Source organism: Molothrus ater, chromosome 2 (genome assembly GCF_012460135.2).
Source record: "Molothrus ater isolate BHLD 08-10-18 breed brown headed cowbird chromosome 2, BPBGC_Mater_1.1, whole genome shotgun sequence".
Lineage (NCBI taxonomy): Eukaryota > Metazoa > Chordata > Aves > Passeriformes > Icteridae > Molothrus > Molothrus ater.
This window is the reverse complement of record NC_050479.2, coordinates 35,413,499-35,436,880: the sequence shown is the minus strand read 5'-3', so window position 1 is coordinate 35,436,880 and position 23,382 is coordinate 35,413,499. Positions and strand designations below refer to the sequence as shown.

General features: G+C 39.0%; 1 protein-coding gene across 3 annotated transcripts in view; it reads left to right on the top strand.

The window, feature by feature from the left end:
• The window catches only part of ZBED1 (zinc finger BED-type containing 1), a 54,423-nt gene that overhangs the window by 10,460 nt on the left and 20,581 nt on the right, over window positions 1-23,382 (top strand). The window contains exons 2-4 of one of the 3 annotated variants that reach the window (XM_036398696.2): window positions 6,810-6,918; window positions 8,556-8,726; window positions 13,756-14,755. The exons of 1 other annotated variant lie outside the window; for it this stretch is intronic. The gene's annotated coding sequence lies outside the window, so the exon portion shown is untranslated. The remainder of the gene's footprint in view (window positions 1-6,809; window positions 6,919-8,555; window positions 8,727-13,755; window positions 14,756-23,382) is intronic. One more of the 3 variants, XM_036398630.2, reaches the window with a different exon arrangement.

The following is a 23,382-nucleotide window of genomic DNA, read 5'->3' as shown; positions in this document are numbered from 1 at the left end:
ATTAATATAAATGGATGGATGGAAGATGGATGGATGGATGGATGGATGGATGGATGGATGGATGGATGGATGGATGGATGGATGGATGGATGGATGTCAGGCAAATCCTCTGGGGAGTAGCATTTCCCAGGTGCATTTCTTGTATGGAGAGGCACTTTGAAGACAGAAGAGTTGACCCTGACAGAGGCTCTCCAGCATCTGGCGAGGAGTGGGGCTGCAGAGCTGTGACTTCGGGACAGGCAGTATTGTGGCAGTCACTCTTTGCTGCAGTCTGGAAAACAAGCTCAGATACACAATACAACGTTTAGAGTGATGTGCCTTATTAAACAACATGGTGTTGTGACCCAGCATGGGCATGTAGCTATCTGTTTATTGGATATTCAATTAAATAACATTTTGGTCTGTGTAGTAAAATGCATTTCTTTATTTGCCATTTTTAAGATAGCTGTTGTTTGAATTAAGCTTGTGAGTAACCTTTCTTTTATCGTCCTGTGATTTCTGCACTAGAACTGTAACTTCATTTCTTTTTGACCTACATTTGTATGAGTAGAGCAATTGCTTAGACTGTGAAACACATTTATTTTTCTCTTACCATTTCAGTTAGTAGGTAGTTGCAAAGCACTTTTGTTGTAAGAGTGTAATGTTGCTTTCATAACTGGCTGGATGGTGTCTACTGCTTGATTTCAGTTCCAACACAATTTCCTCATGCTTTTTTATCCTAACATGCAGCCCTATTGCCACCTTTCAGCCTCATCCTCCTCCCACCAGAGCTGTTCTGCTAGAAACCTGTGCTGGATTTCCTTGCTCCTGTGTAGGCAGCAGGTTTTGTGCCCTGATAGGGGACAGACTGAAAAATGCAAAATTATCATCACCTCTGAGTGTCACAAGAGAGGAGAATAAGCACTTTCAAAGCAGAAAGTGACTACATTTTTCTTTCCCTTGCTGTAATAGGAGCAGATGGTACTTGTGGACCAGAATAATTTGTCCTTTGAATAATGGTCCTTGCTAAGGAAAGCTTAATTTTGTTTTTTCTGATGCGTAAAAAATCAATTTTTTAAAAATTTAAACCCACACGTAAATCCTTCTACTTACCTGCATTTTGCTGGTTTCTTTTTTACCAATTATAATGGTTCTGGTGTTCAAAGCATTCTGTGGAATATCTGTTACATTAAGGTTTGCACCAAGAGGATTTATTATCAGGAATTAAAAGAGATGTCATACAAACCCACATATGTGCACACATTTATTAGCAGTGATGCTTGAATTGCAAGTGGTCACTTCATTTGCCTGTTGCCACCAAACTCATTTTGATTTCCCCGTTTTGCTTAACTTTAGGTCACAGTTTATTACAATTTGTTATGCAGTTTATGAGCTGGGTCAGTGCCCCAGAAATGAAGGGTGAAACCACTTGGTTTGGCTTGCAAAAGCAGCTCCTGGAACTCCTGACAGTGTGAGGTTTCTCTGGCCTTGCATTACACTTATACCAACAGGAGTGAGAATGGAAATAAACCCCTTTGCAAATTAAAGGCACTTCTGAATTAACTTTCTGGGTGGGCTTTATCTCTGGTCAAGATGGTGGTCCACCAAGGCCTGTCTCCTTTTCTACTCAGCTCCTTGGGTAAAGGATTCTCTCTTTCAACGGATTCCTCAGCTTTCATGTGTCACTTGATTTCATCTGACTTGAACTTGTTCAGCTCTTAGTTTTTTGAATATGTGTATATCTATCTACAATCTATCTATCTATCTATCTATCTATCTACCTACCTACCTACCTATCATTTATCTATCTTTATATAAATTTTATAATTTGATATAAAATGCAAATGATAAAATCTTAATCTATAGTTTTTATATTAAAAAGAAATCTAAGGACACCTGTGTACAGAAACCTATATCAGGAAATCGGGAGTAATTAAGGAGAGGAGAAAAGAAGAGTTAGTTTTAAATTGTTTGTTTGGTACATCTCTGAAATACAATATTACTTTATTTCTTAGTTAAGGACAAAATGAATAAATAAAATAAAGACTCAACAATATTTCTTTCTTTAAGAAAGGTTTTCTGCTCAGGGAGTTAACCAAAGCATAAAAGTATTTCTGTAAACATCTCACAAAAAATATTTTATTTTTTCACAGTTAGCACTATTGCAAGTTTTTTGCTGTTTATATTTGAGGGTGGTTTCTGCCTTTTTAACTGTGCAAGACCTACTGGAAAAAGCCTAGTCAGTCGTAGAGAAAATTATTGATTTTTCTGTACGTTTAAGTGCACTGGTGTGGAAAGGATGGTCTCACACTTCTGAAATATTTTTCAAATGTAAACAGCAGTCGACTTTGACCAGCCTGCATTTGAGTTTGCTCAAGACCCAGCACCCTGGAGGCAGAAAACTGTAGCAGTAGGAATAATACAATATCCCTGTAAAAATAGAACAAAAACTGTAATAACAGAAATAATATATGGCCTCTATACTGTAAATACAAAAACTGCATACACCATGATGTCCAAACACTTTACAGAAAAGATGGGTGTTGGTCCCCCTGCTAAAGGAGAGGAAACTGAGGCTGAGGAGGGTGGGGGCACTTCCTTGAATTTGCTACTTGGACCAGTAGCAAATCCCAGTCCAGTGAGCTGCCCTTGAAACTGCTCTGAAACAAGATAATGATGTTGGTGATTACTGTGTTTTGATCTGAGAATGTAGTGGTAATGGATTGCATATCATACACTATAATTTTATGTAATTTTCCAAATATTTATAAATAATTCAAACTTCAGGTTGGATGTGGCGCATCCAAGTTTATCTTGCCATATCCCCTTTTTGCATCAAAGGAACATTGGAGACAGTGCTGACATGTTATAGACATTAAATAAAAAGTGAGATTTTGTTATGAATGACATTTGAGTACCATAATTTGGCTTATAATGGTAAGAGCTTTGCTAATAAATCTGGTTAGAACACTGCCATCCCAAGGAGTATATTGACACTGTAAACCTTTGTCATTTTAAAGGAAGACTAAAGGCTGTTTTTGACAAGATGAAAGAGGGTTGTTTGGTAGAGAGGGCAGGGTTCTTTACTCTGACCATTCCCTTAAATAATATGTCATTATTTTTAACAACATATAGTATATGTCAACTTACACTGAAGTGGGAACTTCCACTTTCAACAAAAGGAAGCATCATCCTAGACTCCAACAGAAGAACCAAAGCAACCCCAAACTGCAGATTTGGTTATATTACAGTGTAAAACTAGAAATGTTTGAAGATACCTTTGACCTTCAAGTTCTTTTGTTAAATATGGCAACAGCAAATGATGTTGCTAAATGTTTAAAGTTGCATGAACAATCACATTTTGAAGTGGATTGCTAAATGTTTAAAGTTGCATGAACAAACACATTTTGAAATGGATGTGGTACACACAAAGTCTAGAAACATTTAGGAAGGATTCAGAAGGTAGAACTGCCTAATAAATGAAGAAAGAACCCAGCATAAGCAATGACTGTCCATGGTACATTGGCTAAAACCAACATGGTGTCTTGTTAGGGACACGGAAATAGAAACCAAACCCATTTCATGAGATGACACTTAAACTACTGTTGGCTGTTTTAAACTTGGAGAGATGTGTTACAGGCAAACTTCCCTGGAGAATATGTGAAAGAGATAATGCAAAAGAAACCAACCTGGAGAATCCTGTTAGTGGGTGAAAATGCAATACCTCCTGTGACTGGAGATTTGGAAGTAATGAAATTTCAGTCAATCGATTATAAGGCTCGCTGGGAGGGAAATGCCATTTTCAGTGAAAGCAAAAGAGATGCTCTGTTTAAACTGTCTGGATGTTATTAATACAACATGATTGCTTTTCTAGGTATTGTAATAATTTTTGCAGCAAAGAAATGTAGAGAAAATACCTGCAGGGATCATTAGTTTAATGTGTTGAAATGTACAGTGCTCCACTGCCCTCTTTTGCCATGCACCTGGAAGAGCAGCAGCAGCTGCAGTAACAGGTGCCACCACCTGCTACTGGAGCAATGGGTGCCTTTTTCTTCTGGGGCATGTGCCTTTTGAAAGGGCTTGCAGACCAGTGAAAGCACACAAGTGATCTTTTGGGAATCTTCTCTTTCTTTTTACAAAAGGAAAAACACTTTGAACATGACCTCTTCATTTCCATGCGTAAGGACCAAATATTCATTCTTCAGTCCTGTAGGCTTTCCAGTGAAGTCTTAATTGATGCTTAGAGTTTGATCCCAAGCAAATTTCTTCAGAAGGTACTGCTATACAGAACATGTAACAGGGATGCTGAAGAAATGGAGTTAAAAACTGCCATCAGGTCTTACCCTCCACGTGCATTCTCCTGAGAACCAAATCAATCTGCTTAATATCTCTTTTGTAAAAGTATTTTGCAAAGGAAGAAACCACCATAATCATTTATTCTCTATCTGTCTTGCTTAGCACGTTTTAAAAATTCTCTGCTAGCCCTTCAAAATCTCCCTGTTAGTTCAGAGGGTGCACTTGAATAATTATGTTTATAGTTGTCTTTCTGTTTTTCACAGTTGACAGTACCCTCTAGCAGCTTGAAAATTATTTTGGTTTTCCTACCATTTTCACACTGAAATCTGTGTAGAAAAGGAATAGCCTTGGGCTATTGGTGCCTTGCTGTAATGACAATACATATTTTTTTTTTTTATTTTGCACAAGCATCGCTGACAGTGAAAATACAGATCTTGGACCAGTTTTTATCTGTCAGGCTTTCTGCAAAGCTTGTAAAGAATAATAATGAACAAATTTATCCATCCTAAACTAGAGTTATCTCCTGGATAAGCTTGTTTGTCTGCATTTTTACAGCAAGCACTTTAATTTTTGTATTTTGTGGGGAAATGAGCCTCTTATGCATTCATTATTTGTATAGAAATATAGGTGGAAACATATAGAAGCATATGACATAGAAAGTCTTCATGCTTGTATGTTGTGTGTACATTCTCTAACAGCAGTTTTTTGGAGATTAATGACTCTGAATTGCAAAATCTGGCTTATAGCATCTAACCAAGGTTTGCTTTTCATGTGAAGAGGTAATAAATATTCTGAGGATTTTTAACCTTTATTTCTGTACTTTTCAATGACAACTCATTTGTTGCTGTTGAAAATAACCACTCAAATATTTTTAATTGATATTTCCACCAGTGAAAAAGTGATGCAGTAGGGTACTCACTGCTGTATTGAAGTCTGGGAGCAGGGGAGATGCATGGAAGAAACGGAGAAGACTGTTGGGAAGCAAAAGAACATTGCACAGAGAGAGCTGCTTCAAGGAAGCAGCAAATCTAGAGATTCAGAGCGCACCTTAAGAGCATGCAGGAGTGCTAGGATACAGTGGATATTTTTGCCCCTGATGAAGGAGGAATGATGAGGAGGACTCCATCTTATCAGAAGGTTAATTAATTACTTTGTTATACTATATTATTCTATACATCTAAAACTGAATCTGCCAAGCACTCAACTGCACTCCACTGCACAGCATCTCGTGACTGTCAGCTGACCCTCCCAACACACACACACAGCTGGCCCTGATAGGCCAAAGAAACAAAACACCATCGCTTTGGGTAAACAGTCTCCATATTGCATTCTACTTTTGCACAAACACAGGCACAGCAAATGAGATAAGAATTGTTTTGATCATTCTCTGAGGTTCAGAGAATGTGAATCCCAGAAATATTCTTGGGAAGATTGCTTTGTTTTTCTCTGTGAGGAGAAATGGGGCAACAATGGGACATAAGGAAATGGACACTCCTGAGCCCCTTTCTCTTCCTGATCAGATCTACATTTGGCCCCAGTGAATTAGGAGATTATATGGCTTTATCAACATGCCTGCCTTCCTCCTCTAAGGAGACTGAAGTAGGAGCTCTGGCTGCAGCCCAGCTGAGTCCTGGACACGAGCAGGCAGGGCTTGTAACACAGCTGCTTGACAGATCTGTGAAAGTTATCTTGCACTTGGCAGCTTTGTGATACCAAACATGTTGAGATAACAAACCTCACAGAATTCACAACAATCTATTATATGCTTTCTCTGGCCTTGCCTTGCCTTGCTTTGCCTTCCATTTCTTGGCTTGGCTTAGCTTGGCTTGGCTGGTTTTGGCTTCCTTTCTCTTGCCTTCCCCTTCTCTGTTCATCTACAGGTGGCAATTCCTTACTGACACAGTCTTTCTCAAGGTCTTTTAAATGCTTGAGTTCAGTTGCAAAGGTTCCTGCTTTGCTTATTTTAGGAAAAACCTTCTTTCAAACCAAAAGCCCAGAAAGCTAAATTGTGCTTTCAAGGTACTCACCTGACCCACTGTGAAGCAGCATTTTTTCTAAGTCTTAATTTTATTTTATTTACTGAAGATAAAATGTGTCAAGAGCCAGCACCATGACACAGCAACAGCATTGCAAACTTGTCATGGAAGGACTTAACTACCAGTGCATGGGATTAATGGAAAGCATCTACATTAGTGTTTTGATTTGGATCAAGAGCATGTGTTTAAAATAAGACTGCTGGTTATTGCCATTTTGCAGACCTTGGATCATATCACACACAGATCTCCCAGTGAGTGTGAGAGGTCTTTGAGCAGCACAGAGTGCAGTCTAGAAGCTCTCCTGATGTGCTCCAGCTGTTGTTTAGTAGTGATACTGGTCACACACAGCTGCCAGAAAAATATGAATGTCTTTTGAAAGCTGCAGAACTTTCCAGAAGCTCCAAATTTAAGTGCTTCAGCCTCTGTCTACCTCTGAGCTTACTCCACAATGTTGGTTAGGACTGAATCCACAAAAGTTATTTTTCCCATGTTTTGTAGGATTTTCACCTGTATGAAGCAATCAGTGGTGGAGTCCAGAAACTGCACCTGTAAACTCAGTCTCATGACATTTGGGCAGCTTGTGTACCAGCAACTGAAGCTCTCCATCGTGGGTATTTTGTATTTGATGATTCTTCTTTATCTAGCAACATCCAGATAATATTTTTTAGAAACAACTTGATAATATTTTTAAGTTCTAGAAGTGTATAGCAATAGCTGTAAAATCTAATTTAATTATGGCTAGTATCAGGAAAATACTAAACCATTCAAATTTAGTGGTTTTATAATTTGAGAATTTGTGTCATTTTAGATATAGATAATTCTACAGTTCTCTTCTTTATGAGTTCATAACTCTGATCATTACGCAATTAATTATACGCTTGGCCCTCTGGGTTGCTGTGTGATTATTTTTATATTATAAAATAATATAAAAAGAAAGGTGATTATATTATAAATGCACAGTATTTTGTGGGTGCAACTGTGAAAAGATGCAAAAGACAGTAGGTGTTTATATCCTGTTGAGCTTCAAAGGAAGCTGATTCCAAAAAATGTCAGGATTTTTAGGCATTCCAATAAAATGGACAGTAAAAGGATAGCAACATACACCAAATTATTGAGAATTCAAATGGGATGTTTACAGAGGCTGTCAAAAAGAAGTGGGATAATCGTGTACCAACAGAACTGCATACAAATTCTATCAATTATTAAAAATATATGTAAAAAGACCGACACATGATCCTTGGGTCAGAATAATGGTCTGATCCTCTGTAAAGAATTTTGGATATTTGTAACCAGTTGAGAAACAGCTGAAGAAAAACGTCTGTGTAGCTAGCTAAAGAGACAATAAATCTGTAAATAGACAATAAATGTGTAGGGGACGAAGGATGCAATTCTTTAATATATTGAAGCAAGGAATCCCACCATTGCCATTCATTAAGTTGCCTGTTTAGCTATGGTTAATTACTGATACAAATGGTAGAAAAGGATATCTTTGAATTTCTGAAGTGTGAGCAAATGAGGAGCAGCGCACATGAATTTAAAAGTATAAAATCAAAGCAGATAATGCCACATCTCTCTGAGGAGAGAAAAAAATTACTAGACACTGTAAAATGTCTAGAGAGCAATAAAACATTCTAGATTGTGTCTCTCAAAGCACTGTGTTGAAAAAGAGAAGACTGATTTTGGTACAGTAAACACTTGTACTAACATTGACAAACAGCTTACTGGAGGACTGCGTTAAAGGTGGCAGGTGTTAGGAGTTAGGACCATTTGCAGTGAGATATGTGAAAAAAAATTGCAAGGCGTAGTTTATTTCACATCTCATGAATGGTCTGCCTTCACTACAGATTCCTTTGGCCAGAAGCACCCTTGGTCCTGTGTTTCCCTGATAGACTTCCCTCGGGTTGCAGGGTGGTAAAAATAATTGATTAAAAAATCAAGGATGTGCTCTGCAAATTTCACTTTCTCCATTTGCAAGACAAATTTTGCTGTGCAGGATTTAGTTCAGGTTCATTTCCTATAATGTATAGGGGTCTATTCCACTGGACCTATTTTGTGGGATTCATAAATAATTATTTTTAGGATGGCCACTCTTCCTTGGATTTTCTATCTTGAGTGGCAGCAAGAGAAGTCTCCATCATCTAATTTAATTACCTTGGATCACCATCTCTGCAAAGGTCTGTCATTCTCCATCAGCTGAACACCATGAATTAAAACTTATTTTTTTTTACTCTCCCTTCTCCCTAGAGGAACACCAATGAACGCCAACTTTTCTTCTTAGATCCATAAAGATCCACTGCCTTAGTGAGGTCTTAATATCTACCCTTTGATGAGAGAATTTGATCTTAAGATGTGTCCAATTACAGAAGTATCCAAATAAAGATTCACTTCATAAAGGAGCTTTTCTGGGAGTTACTGGTGAGCCACTGTGCTTTTTTTTATCCAATCACTACTTCATTACTTCTGAAGCCCAGTGGTTTTGCTGAATGTGTGACATTCATTAGAAAGCAATGTGCTAATCAGAGCACTCCTGTTTTATGTTAGATGTTCCTTTTTTATTACAGCGCTACCTGACATTTTGCTTGACATTTTAGAAGCTGGATAGAAATTTTTCATTTTCAGTCTTTATCATGCTGAATGTATGTGAGGGTTCTGTCTTTTCCATCAAAAAAAAAAAATCAGGCAGCATGTTGCTGTCCCTCTGATGAGGGAGATCCTGGGGCTCTGTAGAGGTTTACTAGAGTCACTGGATCTCTCTGAAAACTCTGGTTCCATATTTTCAATTTTCCTAGGATCATCTTTGAGTTTTTGAAGGTTGTGATAATCTAAATGTAGCTTCAGAACAGTATGAGAAACCTCAGTATGTATGGATCCCATCAAAGATCCAATAAACAAGAAATCCAAACAAGTAAAAAATGAGACAGCAATACAAAAATATAATTAAAATGACTTGAATGACTAACCTCTGTGTTGGTGAAAACACATGGATAATTTAACAGAAAAATTGTGGTAAATACCATGACAGTGATGACAACTGTCATGTTTGTGTTTGATTAGATTCTGTTCTTAGAATCATCAACTTTGACTTTCTAATTTCATCTGATCCCATTAGCCTCCCCATACTTTTAGGAAAAGCGTGTGTCTAATGATCAGGATTGGAGAAAAAAGTAGCATTTTACCATCCTGAAAGGTTCCCAGACTCAATAACAGATTAGAAAAACAATTCCTGAAATGCTGATTTTACAGAATGCTCTTTTAGTCTGAAGATACTATTTTGAGCCAGACATCTGTTAAAATGCACCAAGAGAAGTCGGGTTCACCCAGGCCTCACATTCAGGTGGTGCTTTGGGTTGGGCTCTCCTGCCCAGCTGGGGCTGCTGATGGGAGCAGGATCTGGGGAGAGCCTCCAGAGGGAGATGCTGCCCAGCAAACCTGCCACCAGGGCATAGAGAGAGCCTGCTCCATGCCTCTGCCTTGGCTTCCCTGGGCTCCTGGGGCTTGGGTGCAAGCCAAGCACTGCTTGAACTCACAGCCCTGAGCACTTGGGTCTGGAAGTCCTGGTTTGCCAGCATAGGTCGCCAGAGAATTTCATCTCCCATGCTTGTTCTTGCTACTCCGAGTGCTGCTTGCAAGGAAGTTGACAATTTAATGAGATACTTGGCATTAAAAAGGTCTCTGTGCTGTATCCAAGTGCTTACTTTTGTGAAAACCCATGTTTAGCTGGCACTTTGAAGTCTCTGAGTGTCTGGATCGAACTGTAAGGGCCATGCTAGGGCCTCCCAGAGGAAGGGCACCTCTGGAGCACCTGAGCAGAGCAGGAGCAGGAGATGCCCCAGCACCAGTGGAGGCTCACTGAGGAGCACCTTACACTTTTGGGGGTTGTGTGGTTAGGCACTTTTGCAATTTGTCCTATACCTGTTACTTTTCAGGGCTTGCTCAGGCACAGGCTGAGTGCTGAACTTTGTCTGGAAGTCGGCAATATCATTGTACTACTCAGCAGTTTGGCAACACACTGAAAATCCCACCATTAGCTTTCCAGTGTGAGCATGTCCCTGCTCACTACATGGGCTCAGATAAGCTTGTTAAGTGATGGAGACTGACATTGGCTCCTGGAGAGAGAGGCCTTTATTTGGAAAAGTTATCAGATATTAGAATGATTCATCTGCTACTTGAGGCTAACTGTTTAGCTTTCCTTCAAGTCAAATTAAACAGTTGCTGTTGGCATGAAAAACAGGGAAGGCAGGCAGAGTAAGAGAAAGGACAACTTATAATTAAAATCAGGCTTGATCTTATACCACACTTCATTATACCACTGAAGAAAATGGCTGGTTTTACTTCCAAATATTTAGACACTCCAAGCAATATTCATCCATAGCAACGCAGCTTTAGACTAAGCAAGAGCTAGTATTACAGTAGGAAGATTAGCTAAGTACTTTTAAATGCTCTTAAATGGCAACATAATCTTTGAAAAAAATATAGTGTGGGCCTTAAAAAAATTGACATTGGCATAGTTATTAAGTGATAGCTGACCTGCAAGTGTGGTGTTGCTTAGCAATACTTCACCATCAGGGAAATTGGGAAAGTGGGCTAGAATGATTTACACCAGGGAAGAGATAAATGCTAATTTTCTCTAGAAGATTCAGGCTACTTTGCTTATTAGGAAAGATATTAGATCATAAACACCTCTCCAGCTCTTCTTCATTTTTGTTTTTTAAGGTGTTGAAAAGTACTTCTATGAAGACAGGATGAGAATGTTTGGGTTGTTCAGCCTGTAGAAGAGAAAGTTCTGGGGAAACCTTATAGCACCTTCCAATACCTAAAGAAGGCCTACAAAAGAGCTGGGAAGGGACTTTCTACAAGGGCTTGTAGTGATAGGACAAGGAGGGGTGGCTTTACTCTGAAAGAGGGCTGGTTTAGATTAGATATCCAGAATAAATTCTTTGCTATAAGGATAGCAAGGCACTGAAACAGGTTGCCTAGTGGAGTTGTGAATATCTCATCCCTGGAAGTGTCCAAGGCCACATAGGATGGTGGCCCCGAACAACCTGGTACAGTGGAAGGTCTCCCTGGCCACTTCCACCCCCCAGGAGGGTTGGAACTAGATGATCTTTAAGGTCCTTCCAATTCAAACCATTCTAAGATTGTGACTCTATGATTTTTAGAAAGATCATCAATTAAAAACACCAGTCTGTGAGAATTTAAATGCATTTGCTTCCAGAACAGTAATTTCAGAAATGGTTGATACTAACAATACATTTGGAGGGAAAGAATAATTAATAATACAAATATAATTTTATTTTAACGCTTCTGTAAACATTTTCTTAGCCATTTAGATTTCTGGATCAGTTGCCAGGGTCCTGACCCTGCCAGAGTCCCTGCAGGTGGGATCTGAACCTGCCTGAACTTCAGCTGCTGCCAGAGGCTGTGCCAACCCAGCTGAGCTCACTGCAGGACCCAGAGATGAGTTAGCTGGTGGTTAGATGAGGCAGAAAAAAAAGTATTTTGAATTTGGAAACTTGGTGGCAAAGTTTGAGAGTTTAATAAAGATAAGAAGCTTCATTATCTCTCGTCATGTTTTCATGTGCAATCCATGTTTCATGCATCCATAGCAGTAGGTAAGGAAAGGGAAAGCATTTTGCTTCACTTTGGTTGCCTAGTCCAGACAGATCTCTTATTTGGTATGAGAGTAAAGTGAAAGCTTTGTCTGTTAGACTTTCTTCTTATACCCTAGCAGACACAGGATGCAGTGATGCCTTCTAGTGTACTGTGTGTGGCTGACAGGACAGCTTTGCACAATATGTGACAGAGGTGCTCTTCTTTCTCTTGTTTTACCTAGAAATTTTTCCTGTGTCTTAAAAACCATAAGAAAGATAGCTGAGGTTCCATCTACACCCACCCATCCCCCTCTTAAATCTGCTGGCTTTACTGCTGGTGGCAGACAGGCAGTTTAATTTCACTTCCAGACCATAGGAGCTATAGGTGTGCCCAATCTGTTTGTATAAAACACATAGATTCTCTTTATACCCTCCCACTATGATCTGCACAAAGCTTAAACCTAGACTGAGCTCTCACTTCCAAAGTTTTCTGTATGAAATTGATGTTGCCCTCTAATTGAGCTTGTAGCACCCCAGAAATACACCCACCCAACTGAGAGGTGCAGCATGTTTGCACCATGTCACATGTGAGCTGCTCCGTACAAAGATCTCAAAAAAATGAAGCATAGTATAGGTTAGACTAGATGGTATATTCTGAACTGTAATATGTATTTTGTGATGGATTTCCATGAAAAGTATTACCACAGTATTATGTGGTAGCTGCCCATAGAAAATAAACACAATAGCTTTTCATTTGCTGGCTCCTTTAGTATGTGGTCAAAGAGAGAAAAGGATTTCATACAGCTATTGCTTAAGCTGGAACTCTGACATTTCTATAGCAGATGAAAAATTATTTTCTAGGCACATTTCTGAGTTCATCTAAACTGAGAGAGGTAGCTCTTATCTTTCTGTAATATCAGAATGTTTGTTTGAGAAATAGTTATTCCTCTCCTTAAAGTATGTGAGAGCAGGATGCAGAGGGTCAAATACAGACTCTTTTGTGCAATAAATAACTCCCAAGTCATAATTCATCTCTTTATATAAGTATCCAGAAAGTTTTCAGCACATTTTTGTCTTGACCTTTTAGTATAAAAAATAGCACTTCTGCTTGCTAGGCAACTGATTTTTGCCCATCACTTGAGAGGTTCAAATGAAATAGCAGTGATTTTTTACCACTGTTTCAGAGGACTGCAGAAAGAAGAGGTATTTAATGGAATGGATAGCTTCAGGGAATTATTAACTGCAACTATAAAAATAACAGAAAATATTTCAGAATCCCCAACCATGACAAATGTTTTTTTGCCAGTCTACCATTTTAATGATAATTTCAAGAGGAGACAATCAGAACTGCAATCCAGAGAGCAGTTTCAGGCAAGAAGCAGTGGGAGAGTTTCACAGTTCCTTTCAGATAAGAAATGTAACCAACATACACATGTGGAAAATAAATTAAAATGCACCATTAGAACTCCTCTCCTAAATAAGGTAGTGAAGAAAATCCTCCCCAAAATGTATCTAAAACTTGCTGTGGATGTGTATTTTCCTACTGTCATCACTGCAGCTTCCTGTGACTATGACAATACAAACGAGAACCAGACACTATTAATGATTTTAGTAACACTGAGTGAGGTGACTGTGTATGTTTTATGAATATTTACATTTTTTCTTTATTAATACAGGTTTTGCTAAGCTGACAAAGGACTGATTTCAGTAGGGAACGTAGGCTTCTGTTTGACCCCCAAATAATTGAGAGAAAATTAACCTCCTTACAGATCAGTAATAATAAAACGCTTTAATTCAAAGTTAATACAAACTCTAGTCATATTCCCATCTTCATACAGACTTTGCTTTTGCAGGGTACTGTGCAACTTCACTTTCTTGGATGAGCTGTGCAAAACAACATCAGTGTGTCTGCCTAACAAATGCTCCTGAAGAACGTGAAGAACCCGAACGTGTTTGCAAGGGCGCCCCGTTAGCTTGCACACACCATCTGTGCTCTCAGTGCCCAATTCATGGCCATAACCTCCTGCTCCCTCCTGCTCTCAGCTTGAGCACTGGGCAGGCTGGGTGAGGCTGCAGAAGCGGCTGTCCCACTCTGGGGGTCTGTGCCACAGTGTCCCTTCGTCAAGACATCGGCCACCACTCACGAGCGGTAACTGCTTGCCCTTCTCCAGCCTGGAAGAGGCGCCTGTGGAGCAAGACTGAACTTGAACTGAAGTGAGAAGATGGACGACAAAGTGTAATGTTCCTGAGTTTGCCAAAAATATTTTACTTGCCAAACAACACAGCTTTCATGGGCTGAGAGACCTTTAGCAGAGAGGAACTGTGCAGCAGGAAATCTGGGCTCATTTCGCTGTGCATATCAGGCTGTGGCCAAAACCAAAGTAGCTGTGCTAACATGTGAAAAGTCATCTGATGAAAGGCCACTGCCAAACAGGCCCAACTCAGAGGAGGAATAGCCTTAATACATTTTTTTTCTTGGTTTTGGTTCCAGAAGATGTCTGTGTCTCATGACTGTAATAATACTCAATCATCATGCTATAATGAAGGGCTTTTCATGTAATCATCTGTAGAACTGATTACTTTGGTCTATACCCTTATCATGCTGAGCTTCCTGGCAAAATTCCCACTGACATCAGTAAGAGAAGGATTGGAACTTTCCTCAGCAGTTTACCGCTTCTGTTTGACAATACCATGCTTTTCAGACACTTCACAGTGGAGATTAAGCATTTAGACTCTTAATTCCTGAAATATTAAAAAGGCACTGTAGAGATAACACACTTATTCTCAGAAGTCTAAGTTTGTTCTGGTCATTATTGCTTCTAAGAGTACAGAACCAAAGCAAGGCATGAACAGGTATGGAAAAGCTTTTATCCAAGATGCTGAAAATGGTAGACTCTCAAGGTGTCATGTCAAAAATAGGAAGGAAGATAGATGATTTTATATTGTGGATGATATAGAAATATTTGCTTGTTTTTTCTTACCATAAAAAACCCCAATTAATCAATCCAAACCACTAAAGGTTCAAAAGATAATGCACCCACAGATTTACTCATTATTTTTAAAAAATACACTTCTTCCTTTTCAGCCAAGTTTTGCCATTAACTCTGAAGGGACTAGGATGCCCAGGAGATTAGTAGGATCCGAAAAAAGGTTTGGACATTTATAGGGATAGCCAGAGCACACATGATATGAACTCTATAAGCTCGTTTGTAGAGGTTAAGAGCTTGTTTTTCAAAATATTGAATGTATGAAATTCATTTTGTCTTGAGTGGGAGTTCAGGGCATGCAGCAATGCCAGAGAAGAGACCTTAATTTCCTGTCACAAGGGACAAGTGTCTCTATATTTGGATATTCTTGCTTTTCATAATTTGCACTGCAGCAGCAATTAAGGGTTAACATTACAGGCAACGATCCCATTGTACTAGAAATAACAGTTGTTCATTACTCCAGAGGCCTTCAGCTCTAAAGCCAAGGCAATTATCAGAGACAGTTTATTGAGAAGAAAAGTGAAGAGCAAATCCCTGCAGTGCCCATTTTTAGGCACCACGTGCAGGTGCCTGGGTGTGGAGGCTGCTCTGTGCAAACCCTTTGCTTGTCCCACACCCAGGCAGGCCACTTGAAGCAGTGGCAGAGGTGTCCCAGAGCTGCACAAGGAGGCACTGTAGCATTCCCTCTGGGGACCGTGCAGGTCAGGCTGGGGAGCCCAGCCCGGGCAGGGTAGGGCAGGAACAGGATGAGCTGGGCTGTGGAACTGGAACTGCTGTGGGGTGAGACACACGTCATTGCCAAGCATTATTTTCCCCTACTTCCAGCAAAGCTTTTGATGCAGTTGCCTGTCAGAGGGAGAGCAGCAGGTTATTGTGGGCTGCAGCTTGGGTTTTCAATGAACTAGGCATTTGTGAGTGTGGTCAGGAGAGCTGGTCCCCTCCCAGTGCAGCTGACACATCTACTGTGAGAGTGTCACAGGAGCCATCCTGCCTGATCACCCGGTTTCCAGACATGGAGAAGCAGACTAAGGGGCTGCAGACAGAGGTCAGGGAGTGCAGGAGAATTTCTCCACCTTCCAGTAAGCATCACCTTCATGTGTAGGCAACACAGGTGCCCCTGTGCTGTGGTTTGCTGTAAGACCTATATGTTTCCATAGCATCTTTACCACGTTTCTTAAGGATCATGCTTCACAAATACTTTCAAAAGGTCCAATCACAACTAAGGAGTTGCAGGAATATTCTAAATTTGGTGGATGGTATGTGGAATTTTATGGCTACATCTGCACTAGCTCAGCAGAAGCAGACTGGAGGAAAAGGGATCTGATGCTCCAGGGGTTTTTACTTTGGATCAAGTCCATGGCATGGCCTGAACACCTGCACACCCAGGAGTGTCTCATGAAGGGCCCCTCCTTCTGTAGCCCAGATGCCTTCAGGCTGCAAGCCAGGCAGGCTGCTGGGAGAGGCAGGAGCTGCCTCAAGAAGAGCGTGCCTTGATCTGAACTAACAGACTCCTGCAGGTGTACCTGCACTCCCACGGGCATCAATTTTGTGGTCAGAAATAGACATAAAAGTTGAGGTTATGCACAGCACTTTAGCTGGCCAATCTCTTCTGTGAAAGGATGCACTGAGCTGTTTTTCCAGAAGCATGACATTCTGAAGCCCAGTCTGAAAGCCAGGGCTATGCTGCTTCTAATCCTAGCTCTCCTCTGAAATGCACATCTCTCTTTGTCCATCATTTTATCTGCTTATTTTCCTTGCCTGGGCTTTCTGAGGATTCAATTTTGCACATTAGTCCTAAGATGTGCAGGCTTCCATATAGGCATTGAAAGAAAAATAAATTGAAAAAAAATTCACATATACTGCTAAAATTGCTTTATCATTATCATATTTATTGTTTTATCACCATATAAAGAAAAAAAAAAGGAAAGAAAGGAAAGAAACAAGAAGGAAAGACAGACTTCATAATCAGGATATTGTCAAAGAGAAGTGGAGCTGGAAGGTGACCAAACTTAGCTAGTATGCAGACATTTCCACAGTGCTTAGAATCTCCTCCACAACATCCTTGTTCAACATCAAATACTCTGTTTTGTGAGTTGAAAGAGTTAAATGTTCCTATTCCTTTCATGTTGACTTTGTAAATGTATTGGAATAATGGATTAAATGCTATGTTTCTACTAAATGCTGCAGATATTACATAGGGCAGTGTTTTGACATTATCTATATGGAATACCTAAACCCCATAATTTTTAAGAATTTTCCTCTGAGAAGAATTTGATTTTTTTTTAAGATTTTTTTTTCTGATTCAGCATGTTGAAATGTTGAAATATTAATGTTTCCCCTAGCGTGGAAATTCTTACTGGTTGTAATTAAAATTATCCTAAATACTTTTGTTTCTTAAGCCAAATAGAGCAATAGCAGCTAGAATATGCTGGCCTACATGTTGTAATCTATTGAAATTCACGTCTTAGGCTTTTTATTTGAGCAATTGTCCTTAATTTTTATTTTCTTACTGTGTATGCAACTTATGCAAGACACATTTATTCTAAAATAGCTGTTACTCATTTAAATCTTTTGCTCTATTGTTTCTAACATCAGACACTTCAGCAATGGCCTATTAGCAAAGCATAAAATGTCTTTGACTTTTTATGACAACATTTGTTTGATCTGTTCCCTTCTTGCTTACGTTATGAAATTAGAGAAGAATAGCTATTGATAACCAAAGAAAAATATGTATGGAAAGTTTAAGATTTTTCCAGCAAACCACTCAAGTATGAGCTCAATTTTTTATTTATTTATTTTTTATACTAGACTTCTTTTCTTAGGTATTGCCTCCTTTTTATGACTATGTCTAGAGATACTCATATCCCCAGGTGAGATCTGAGAGGATTTAAGGGGAAGAACACACCATCTGGAACATTTTTCACTTTATATATTTACAACATGATTTAGCTGTACCCATCAGCTCTGCAGCTTGGCTTGGTCTGTGCAAGTTGACTGGTGTTTTTCTAACTGCTGTCCCATAGGATTTATGGTTCTGCAGTCCAAATCCACCTTTCAGATCCCTGCAATCTCACTGACAATTCATGATGTTGTATGAGGTTAGTTGAGGATATCATTTGCAGTTATGTGGAATCATGATGCCTTTATTTCCCTTTTTTTTTTTTTTTTTTTTTTTTAACCTAGGGTCACCTTCTGGAGCAAAATCATGGCTTAATTACAGGGGCCTTATGATCAGTAAATAAAATTGAGACTCAAAGGCAGTGTTGCAGTGACTAGTGATAAAGCAGAAGAGTCACAGTTTGGATAATAGATTTTCTACAGCATTTACATTTCAGTTATCACTGTTTTTTTTCCACTCTTGGGAAACCAACCCAAAAGCAGACTGGCCACTTTTAAGGCTGAAAAAGCCTCCATGGATTTAGAAGATGAAGGATTGGTTCTTGGCTTGCTCAAAGAGACTACTGGAGGCCTACTACAAGGCCTTTCTGTTAGGATTGATGGAGGGAAACATTTTGTGTTGGAAGGTCGTTCTGGCTGCTGCTTTATTTTCTGTTTGTCATCTGTTTTTACAGACCTGAAAAAGGGCTGGGTATTTCCAGCCAGCCCTCCCTCCCTATCCTCCTTTCTACAGTATTCTTGAATATTCTCTGCAGCTCTGCCCTTTCATTTTGCAGCTGGGTGTCCTGTCCAAAGAGAATCAAAGCCTACTGAGATCCAATCCATGGACTTGCTGGGGTTTGATTCTTGCCCTTCATGCATTATCAGAGAAAATTCTCAGGCTAAGGAATTTATATAACTGTTGAAAAGATACAAACAGCTGCAAATTGGCTTTGCCTGGCCATAGAAACATAGAATCACATTGAACAATTCCAAGGATCACAATTAGTACTAGTCCTGGAGATAGCTGGCAATATGAACCATAAAACCAGGCAGCCTCTCTCTCCTTCCTTGAGCTGGATTGTATCCACTGGGATTTTGTCATTCTGTGCCAGAGAAAGTGACAGGTGAAGTTGAAACTTTATTTTAAACCTTTAACTTCCCATGTCACTTGACTATACCCTTGAAGGAAAGTGATTTATGATACTGGCTTTGCCTTCCTTGCTCTACTAGGAGATGAAGTGATGCCTGACAGGGATATCCATCTTCATTGCTGATATTTTGATTGGAATTGGTGGGTGCTAAAGATGCAAGAGACAGTGACTGTGCCTTTCAAAATATTAGGAGGTGAAGAAATATGCTTGAGGAGCTGGCAGATTATCAGAGGGGGAAAAAAATCCAAAAAAAGAAATCTCTGTTAGAAAACCAGTGTTAGTTTGCCGACTCTACTAATTAGTCCATAGGGGTTTTGTCATGTAATTGTTACTGATCTTAACAGATATATTTCTTTCTAGACACACATCAGGTCTTATTTCTCAGTTTGAATATTTTCAATTGGTTTATTCCATAATTAAATATAAAAGGACACTGAAAAATAGGCAAAGCCTAAGATTTTGAAAATCCACTAAGTATCACAAAATACAGGAGGATTTCTTCTGCTTCCAGGACTGCTGGAGCTGGGTGGCAATTGGGAGTGCTTGGTATTCTGGTAGTGACCCTCCTCCTTCAACAGCCAGATCCTCAGAAGAGTCACAGCATTGAGACATGAGAGTGTGGGTTTGGGTTTCTCTGTAGAAAGGTCAGAGGCAGCAGCCTCAAGCTGCAAGTGCAGGTACAAGGCAACAAAGAAAAATAAACAGAAGCTTTGCAGAGAATGGACTGAAGCAAGAAAACAATACAATAAATAAATGTAACATACTTTTTTCTCATTTCCAAACTCTGCCTAGGAGGACTGGTAAATAAAACTGGTCAATCTGTGGAGTGATTCCTAGACAAGAAAATGAGTTACTGTGCAGCAGAGTGTAGAGCTGGTGGGCACCATCTCTACCTGCTCATTTGTTTTCCCCTGACACAAATATTTCCAATCATCACCAATGATAATTTCTGGAGACACTGCACAGAGGTGATAAAATCACTCCACACTTCAGATGCGTGTGGTTTTTAGTCACCAATAACTTATGTTCGTTTTTACTGGTGGCTACAAGTTATCAAGAAATGTATCTTCTGGGTAGTGAAACCTACTCTCCTCTCCTAAATGCAGAACAAACCTGAGAGAGAACAAACCTGAGTAGTGTGCCACTGATGCATAGTAAATGCAACTGAAGGTAATATGATTTCTATTTGCAGGCACAATGCTAATACTGAAAGAAGAGCAAAGTTCTCCTTTGTGCAGGGCACCAAAAATCACCTCCTGAGCACTCAAAATTATGTACTTCTTGTCTTTCTCTAAAGGTGTGAATGAATTTCAGTCCAAGGACACAAAGCAACTACATAAAACCACATTCAGTCATTTTTATTTTCTACTGGAATCATTGCAGTTTGTATAAATGTAAACTGGTTACTCTGGGAGCAGAAAACACCCAACCAACAACCAAGCTTAATTAAGTATGTCTACTAAGTGGGCCCATCATCCAGTGCAATGATCAGAAAAATGGCTTGAAGTTATTAAGGAAAATCTTTGAAGCTATCAGTCTAGTGCATAGTAAAAAGCCCAAAGATAGTAGATTGCAGTAGATTGGTCTGTGTAAGCAAGAAAATAGCAGGGAACACATCAGATTCTTGATATATGGAAAATCACTTTTTTTTTTTTTCTGGGAAAAAACCTGAAGCATACATACATACACTCAACAAGTGTGTTTATTTTCACGTATTATATAGTTAGCATCTTGTGTATCAATGTGTACATCAAGTGCTTGCTTTTAGAAAATTATATTGATTGGGGTTTTTTGTCTTTTTAGAAAACCCATTGCAATACATACTGTGAACATAGGGAATGACACAGCAAAAACAAGAGAGAAGCAATCAGCATGGTTTCCCCCCCCCCAGCAGGAATAAATCATTATAACTATAAATCACACAAGTTATTACAGGGCTCAAACAGCCCTGAAAATTCCAAGTAGCAGAAGCAGATAATTAAAGAGGAAAAGTTGAGACCAAGCCTTCAATTTAAACTGTTTCAAGAACTCATTGCAAATCCCTTTCTTTTCTTTCTTTTCTCACTCTCTCTTTAAGTGGAAAACAAATGTAATTGGAAAAACAAAGTGCACCAAAAATATTACTTACAAATTGTCCTTAGCAGCATAATGGCCTAATTGGTGAAGGGGTGATGCAGTCCCAGAGTATGGAGAATGGCACAGATGGAGAGCAGTTGTGTGTGCTGATGAGAGGGCAGATGCTCTCAAAGGCATTTTGCAGCATTAGATATCCTGGCTCATCTCCATCGGCAGCACCGATCTCATCACTCCCAGCATGTGAAGAGATTTCACCCTCTAATGCCAGGGCTGCATGGCTGTAATGAGGTGCACCAGTGCTGGAGACAGCGTGAGAGCCCAGGAGCAGAATTTTAGGAAAACATCCAGAGCAGTTGTCACCTGTATTTTCATATGACCTTGCAGTTCAAAATAGGGTAGACAGCAGCCTGGCATGACTAGCTGATTCTGTGCAGGCCTTAACAAGAACATCCCTTGTTGGTGGTTCACTTATTACTCATCTCTTAGTCTCTGCCTAGTTTACACTTGCAGTTTTGCTCTATAAATATATGAAGTACTCTTTATATCAACACCTCTTTTTGTGTTGAAGTCTCAGTTGCAGTATACACTCCATTGTACAGTTTGAACAGGGGATGTCTAAATAAAAGTTGACAGATTGTGTTGAATTGCGAATTCCCTCTGAAGAGACATAGAAGACCTTTTACAGTAAACAGGAAATGAGTAAGACAAAAAAGCAGTTTATGAAATAAATTTTTAAAGATAGACTGAGAATTTTTCTTTTCTGCCTTGTAATAAAGTAAAGGGCTATGCAAAGAAATCAGAAGGTGGTAAATTATAAAATATTAAAATATTTTGTGACATGATAATCATATAAGTAAAATTCAGCAGACATAGAAGAGACAATAAAATTAAAAAATATTTTTGAGTATCACTTACATATCAAATACATATAAAGAGAAAATTAATGGCAATAGGATGAAAAAAAAGGATATAAAATCTTCAGAATCTTAGCATAACAACCGTAACTAAACAGCAGTATAATAGGTAGAGAAGGAAAGTAGAGATTACCATGTAGGAGGTTGTTTGCTGAGAAGATTTTAAACTTCCTCTGAGATACCTGATCCTGGCTGCTGTAACAGATATATACAAATCTGTGCTGATTTTCCATCTCATCTAGTGTGTCTCTTCAGTGCCTGATCCTGTCCTTGAACTACAGATCATGCATTCTTCCATATGCATTTCTGAAGCTCAGTAATTTTTTTTTTCATAATATCATGATTTAAACTAACTTTTTTGATTAGCAGCAGGAACAGTTAATAATTAAATAGAGGAAAAAAAAATCAACCTGCAGGTAAAAAAGAGGCTATTTCTTTGAGTCTGATTATGGGCAAATTTGTGCACTTTTCTGTAAACAAACTGTATTTTGATGAAGCACTAAAGTTCTCTTTCACTTCATACTCTCCCTATTAACTTAACAACAAGAAAGACAAAACCAGATCCTTGATTGCTATTAATGACATATTGTAAGCAGTTGCTTGCAAGACAATGCAAAACAAGGGCATAATTGATATCGTGACAAACAAAAACCAAGGAAGCCAGATATGAAATCTTGGATTCTCCTTGAGAAAAAAATCAAAAACAACCTAATAAACCAACTAAAACACAGTGAATTGGCTGTTAATAATCTCATAATTAAGAAGCAAAACCCCAATAAAAGGCAGGCTAGCCAGAAGTGAAATGGGTGCAAGACCCAACATGCAAGTTGCAGGAAACCCCCTTGGTTTTGCAATTAGAAACCCAGCTAGTGAAACTATGAGCATAAAGCCACTCATCCTGTACATAACGTATGGTTCTTGTTGCTTATTCTGCTTTCATCTGAAACAGTAGTAAAGGCTTCTGGAGTTACACTTTTGATGGATAAAAACTAGTTTGCTTGGGCTTGCAACTCCACTATATGGTTATCAGGAGAATTTGGACTCCATCACTAATTTTTTTGTAGCTAGTCAAGAGTTATAACCAATATAACTCCTTTATTCAAAGTAGTAACAATGCTGTAATGTGATTTATACACAAAAATCCCTACTCTTTTCAGTAAAGAAGTTACAGCATAAACCAATACCTTTAAACACTTCTCTATTCACTCCTGGGTGCAGAAAATGCTATTCGCCTTCCACAGGCTTAATACAATTTGAAAATGTTATTTTACTGTCTGTACACATAAATATGCACATACATTTACAATGTATATACTTTTTTATTACTAAAGTAGTCTAAACTCACTTTAGTAATCTAGACTTTAGATAAATCCGCTTTGAAGTGAAGTCAGGGGGTAGGAAAACATCTTCTAGCTGGGATTATGGAATAAAATGTTCTGCATTGCTAAAGCAGCTTATCCTATACTTATCAA